This window comes from Myotis myotis, unplaced genomic scaffold (genome assembly GCF_014108235.1).
Source record: "Myotis myotis isolate mMyoMyo1 unplaced genomic scaffold, mMyoMyo1.p scaffold_m19_p_2, whole genome shotgun sequence".
In the NCBI taxonomy this organism is placed as follows: Eukaryota; Metazoa; Chordata; class Mammalia; order Chiroptera; family Vespertilionidae; genus Myotis; species Myotis myotis.
Window position 1 is genome coordinate 131,281,634 of NW_023416324.1, and position 5,939 is coordinate 131,287,572.

Sequence of the window (5,939 nt, forward strand, 5' to 3'; positions counted from 1 at the left end):
TTTCAGAAACATATGAATTTTAATAACCTCAGGTTTAAGCTGAATTAGCCAACTAGGTGAAGACAGCTCTAGCCATTAGCTACAATTTTCTAGAGTTCCCATCTGCCAGGTGGTTTAGACCAGATCTCAAATAAAGGAAGAAATACATATCAAAAAGCTCCATTTGAAATCTAACTGTCCCCTTGCTACATCTGTGAATACAAATGTATTATATTTTAAATTCATTGTGTTATAAATCAAAGCTCTAAGCTTTCACTTGCATGATTAACAAACAAAAAGTTCAATCTTTTCCTGGTATCTTCATCAATTATCTAGGTATCTGGAGAGGTATGTATGTCCGAATATGTAAGGGTTGTTTGGTTACCACTTGATATTTTGTGGTAAATCCTTGGTCTTAGTGTTACTTACTTAACAATAATTGATTATCTACTATATGCAAGATATAATTCTAGATACTTGGCATAATTAATATACAAGATGACAAAGGCCTCTGGCCTCCTGTAGGTAGTATTTTAATACTGCTTCCTTCACCACTTTTTCTGGGTCATTAATACTGTTGGTCTTCTGCCCTCACTGCTACCTAAGTCCTGGGCCCCAACCTCCAAGCTTCCATTAACTGCCTCTCGGTAGCTGCAGACCCCTTCTAGGTGCCCTTTCTCTACTCAGGTCAAAAGAAAACTTCTTATGCTTCCTGGGACAAGCTCTTTCAAAGAAAATTATTACAGCAGAGCATTTGTACATTACATGAGACAGTTTTTTCTTTTATGCCAGTGCTCTGTAACCTTGGCTATGGGTCAGAATCACTTAGTGAGATGTTTCAAAGATTTAGATATTCTGTTTCACTTTATGTTTGCTTAATTAGAGCAATTCACAACAAAACCCAACATCTATATGCTTAACAATCTCCTCAGGTGATTTTGATAGATGTGAAGCACAGCCTCGGGTTTCATGTAGTCCTATTAATCCCTTCAAATCTGAACCCTGTTGCTCAGTTCCACTCACTCCAGTAGACTACCCATGTGTTTGTTTTGGGCTTGCTTGTTTCAAGGCTCCAACTTTCTTTCCCATCCTTCTGACCCCATACAAGAATTCTCAGTCCATCAAGTTAGTTTGAAGATGCCCAAACTCTAATAGTAGATAAGCTCAAGTTCACTCGCACAGAGCTCTGTAAAACTCAAAGTTGTGGTTTAATTATTTTTATGTCTCTGGGCTAGGACCAGCATTCCACATAACTACGATTTTTTTCACTACTTACTAAAAAAACAAAGGCAATGTGCATGAAGAACAGCCAGAGACTCCAGAGGGCATTGGTATCAAAACCCAGGAAACTAAATAAATGTCATCTTCAATTCAGCCAAATACAGTTACTCATAAAATTTCTGTGGGAAAGAACATTATTAAAGATAAAGATAAATATTAGAACATTAATCTAACAAAAATATCTTTAGATTTGTCTAAGCTTCGCATCTGGAAATATGAAATTATCTTTGGTAGAACAATGGTGGTAAAGAGCACATGATGATGATGATGCATAGCCACTTGGATGGGTTCAAGTCCTGGCAAAGATGCAGTCTATCAGGGTGGTCGGGATAGCGTTTCACTTCCAGGCACTGGTTTCCTCTCACTGGAGCAGAAACGCTAGCAGTGTCTACTTTATAGGGTTTTACTGAGCATTCATTAAAAAATGTACATTAAGCACTTACTATAGTATGTAGTACATTTTAAGGACTCAAGACACTTATGACTGTTATTGATATTATAATCATTATCATTATTATATGAAGTCAGAAGTCATAGATGGGGCTTCCCTCTGGATAACTTCTACAACAAAAGTATTATGGCATGTATCAATAAGTGTTTTCTTTCAATGGTCATTATGCATCAGTTATCATAAAAAAAAATTTAGATTTTTAAAATTGAATTTTAGAGAGAACAGAAGGGAGAGGGATAAAGAGAAACATCACTGGAAGAGAGAAATATCTATTGGCTGCCTACTGCATGTTCCCCACCAAAGACCCAGCCCGCATCCCAGGCATATGCTGGACAGGGCATGGAACCAGCCACCCTCCGTGCACGGGATGATACCCAACCAACTGAGCCTCACTGGATAGGACCATAAAATATTTTTTACTCTTTTATTTTTTTTTTTGGGGGGGGGGGGCGGGTAGGGAGTGGGGAGAAAGGAGAGAAAGATTCTGAAAGTCTCTCAAGTCATCATGAACAAGCCTGTTCCTATTTAAAGTAAAAATATATATCACTTTCTTTTGGTTAAAATATCAGCTGTGTTTATATTCACAAAATATGTGTGATAAAACTACAGTTCACAGACTGTTTCTGGTTCAATTAGAAGAGCTCAAGAGTTTACTGAATTTTTTAGGGGTTTACATTCTAAAAAAATTATTTTGGCAGATAATTTTTTTTTACAACTTCTGTTCTCAAAGGGCACTTTCTAAGCAAATCCTTTGAATCAATGTAAGAGATAATTTTAAATACAAATTTTAAATAATGTACATTTCTGCTATGAAAGAACGTAATTATGATACAAAATAGTTGTGAATTCTGTTGTTGTGTTATCTTTATTTTATTTTTCCCATCACCTTTGATCCCCTCTATACTTTCTTCCACCTCCTTATCCCCCTCCCCACTCAGTCACCGCACCGTTTAACAGAATATCACCAATATAATGATCTGGCTTCATAAAGGAATTAACTGACTGCTACCTATATCTAATTCTAAAGCAGTTTTGCACTTCCTCTCTTCAAGTTCCCTTGTGAGAGTGACATCATTTTTAAACCTTGTATGGCAATCCCTGATGCACCGCTGTGCTGCCAAGGCAAGACAGGGCACCTGGAAGTCCAACTACTTCCTTAAGATAATCCAACTTCTGGATGATTATCCAAAATACTTCATTGCGCAAGCAACACTGTGGGCTACAAGCAAATGCAGCAGATCTGCATGTCCCTCTGCAGGAAGGCTGTGGTACTGGTGAGCAAGAACACCGTGATACACAGGCCATCCCAGGACATCTGGAAAACAACCCAGCTCTGGAAAAACCATTGTCTCATACTGTGGAATTCGGGCCTTATGTTCACCAAGGAGGATCTCACTAAGATCAAGACTATACTGCTGGCCAATAAGGTAGCTTGTACCACTGCCATGTGTAAAGTTACTGTGCAGCCCAGAACACTGGCATCACCACTAAAATTTCCAGGTGTACCATTGAAATCCTGAGTAATGTGCAGCTGATTAAGACTGGGGACAGAGTGGGAGCCAGCAACACCACACTGCTGAACATGCTGGACATCTTCTCCTTTGGGCTGATCATCCAGCAGGTGTTTGGCAAAGGCAGCATCTACAACCCGCAAGTGCTTGACTTTCCAGAGAAAGCGGCATTCCCACTTCCTGGAGGACGTCTGAAACGTTGCCAGAGTATGTCTGCATGTCGGTAACCAGCTGTTGCATCAGTTCCCCTTCCTATCACCAGTGGGTATACGTGGGCCCCAGCCTTGTTTGTGGAGACTGTTTACACCTCCCCACTTGCTGAAAAGGTCGAGGCCTCCTTGGCTGATCCACCAGCCCCCGTGGGCCCTGCCTCCACTGCTGCTCCTGCTGCTGCTGCAGACCCAACCAAGGTTGAAGCAAAGGAACAACCAGGGGAGTCGGACCAGAATATGGGATTTGGTCTTGGGCTAATAACCAAAAAGCAACCTGCTCAGCCAGCTTTCTTTGTGAAACAGGGAAATAAAGGCTTACTTCTTTAATTTAAAAAAAAAGTTTACAAGTTGTCACAGGTTCATTGCTCAGTATCTACTTAAAAGTGGCCTTTATAGAGCACAGGATGGAGCTGAGGGAATATTCAATATAACTTAATGGGATCTAGTAAACTTACTTCCTTCTTTTCACCTTGAGTCTTTTTTTTTCAATAAAAGGAGGAGTCAGTGATAAAATTCTGAGCATATTTGCTATAGTGTTATTTGTTTATTTCAGAAAGTCTCAAATATTGTAAAATTGAATATTTACTTTTAAATAAAATTTTGTTTCATACTATAACGAATAACACTGGTTTTCAAAAGCAAATCTACTTATAATGTGTATATTTACCTTTTGTAGTAAATTATTATAATTTAAATGTCTTTACTCTCTCCCAGTGATAGCTCCAGAATTTCCAAAATACAGGAAAATCTTAGGATGTAGTTATCTGTTTGAAAGGACATGTCTTGACAGGGTGGTGAAATAGCAACAGCATTACTGTGGCATACGGCTTTTCTATCTGCAATGGCTCGGGCCAACAAATAGCTCTATGGCTACATAGAAGAAGGGAGCAGGAAGGAAATACCTCCCTTTGTGCCACCATGGCTCCCTTTTCTGATCAACTTTAAAAAAATTAAATTGGTCACAGTAACTTTAACTGTAAAAGGGAGGGAAAAATTAAGAAACTATAGTCTCTCACATTTCAAGTTATAAGTTCTGTACCTCAGTTATTAAAATCTAAGATATCAAATGCAGAAATAAAACCTAACATATCTTATACTTAATTCTAACGATCTGAGATTATCTTATATTGTACTTGTGATTCTATATTAGACCTATTGTACATCTTGTGGATAGCTATGACTCCCAAATATATTTCATTATGAGAAATAATAATTCTACTGTGTGACATAAATAAGAGAACATGAAACAAAGACTTTTTAGTTAATGAATCCATACAGATTCAGCCTCAGGGCAATGGTGATAATGAAAAGGATCATATATTATGAGAATTACTATTCTATTGAATGACAAGGTTCATTTTCCCCTTCTGATACATAGAAACCACTAAATAAAAAAAAAAAAAAAATCTGACTTTAATTCTCTTGTTTTATCTGCAGTTTGAAGAGTTAATTTTTACCTGAGTAAAAAAATCCTATATTAACAAAGAATTCCATGCTGGCATTAAAACTCTTTCCCCAGATTTTTTTTTTCCTGAAAGCTATTGAAGGAGACATTAGTTCCATTTCTCTAACATCTTAGCTCAGGACTTTAGGGATATAAACAATTATCCTCATCCGGCATAAAGCTGAATTTCCTGTCTTGGAAAGCAAATGTATACACAGTTTGATTCTACTTAAACATTCTGTACCATGAATTTCTAGTTTACGTGGACATATTTGCCACTCTTCTTTATGTCCTAGTGTGAAAACCTAATTGGTTGTCTGTCTTATAGTTTTCCCAAAAAAAATAAAAGATTACATTACTAAGTAAGAATTTAATAAGACAGAAGATCAGGATGAATGTATATAATTCTTACTTTGTCCCATAAATCCCCAAAGACAATATAAATAAATTTGAGAGAAAAAATTATTATTAAGAAGGAAAACTGGCCTTACAATCCCAGCCTAATGCAGAAGAAATATGAATCATATTGCACCAGAGTTAAGTTGATAAAATGTTAGGTTGACAGATGTTTATGGAAAATGTATGTGCTTCCTCATAGGAAACAGCACATACAAGCTTTCATAACTTCCATAATATACTTGAATGATGTTTCCTTTGCTTGCTGTGTAACTATAATAATGGGCAAATTTATAATGATGAAGTCCAAATTTTTGCTTGTTAGTTTCATTCAAAATATTGAGATGCTCTTTTTGTTAGTGACTCCGGTAAGTGACTATAGTAAATCCAACTAAACTAACTTAGTGCTAAGCTTTATCTCTATTGCTGTCATGTTAAGGTGCACACTGGTTTTGTTTACCATGCTAACCCATATAAAATGCACATTGTCAACTGCCCCCACCTTATACTTAACTATTTTTAACCTATGGACCACTTTGTACTTTTGACATAATAAAGATGAAGAGATTGGTTCTGGTACAAATCAGGTTCTCATTAGAGTAAATTGAGTTCTTTAATCAACAACATATTTTTAAAAGAAATTAAAACCAATGTTTAGAGATTTC

At 36.9% G+C, this 5,939-nt stretch overlaps 1 pseudogene; it reads left to right on the plus strand.

The window, feature by feature from the left end:
- The first annotated feature begins 2,831 nt into the window (after nt 1-2,831).
- On the plus strand, nt 2,832-3,761 carry LOC118675675 (annotated as a pseudogene).
- Nucleotides 3,762-5,939: the final 2,178 nt, after the last annotated feature.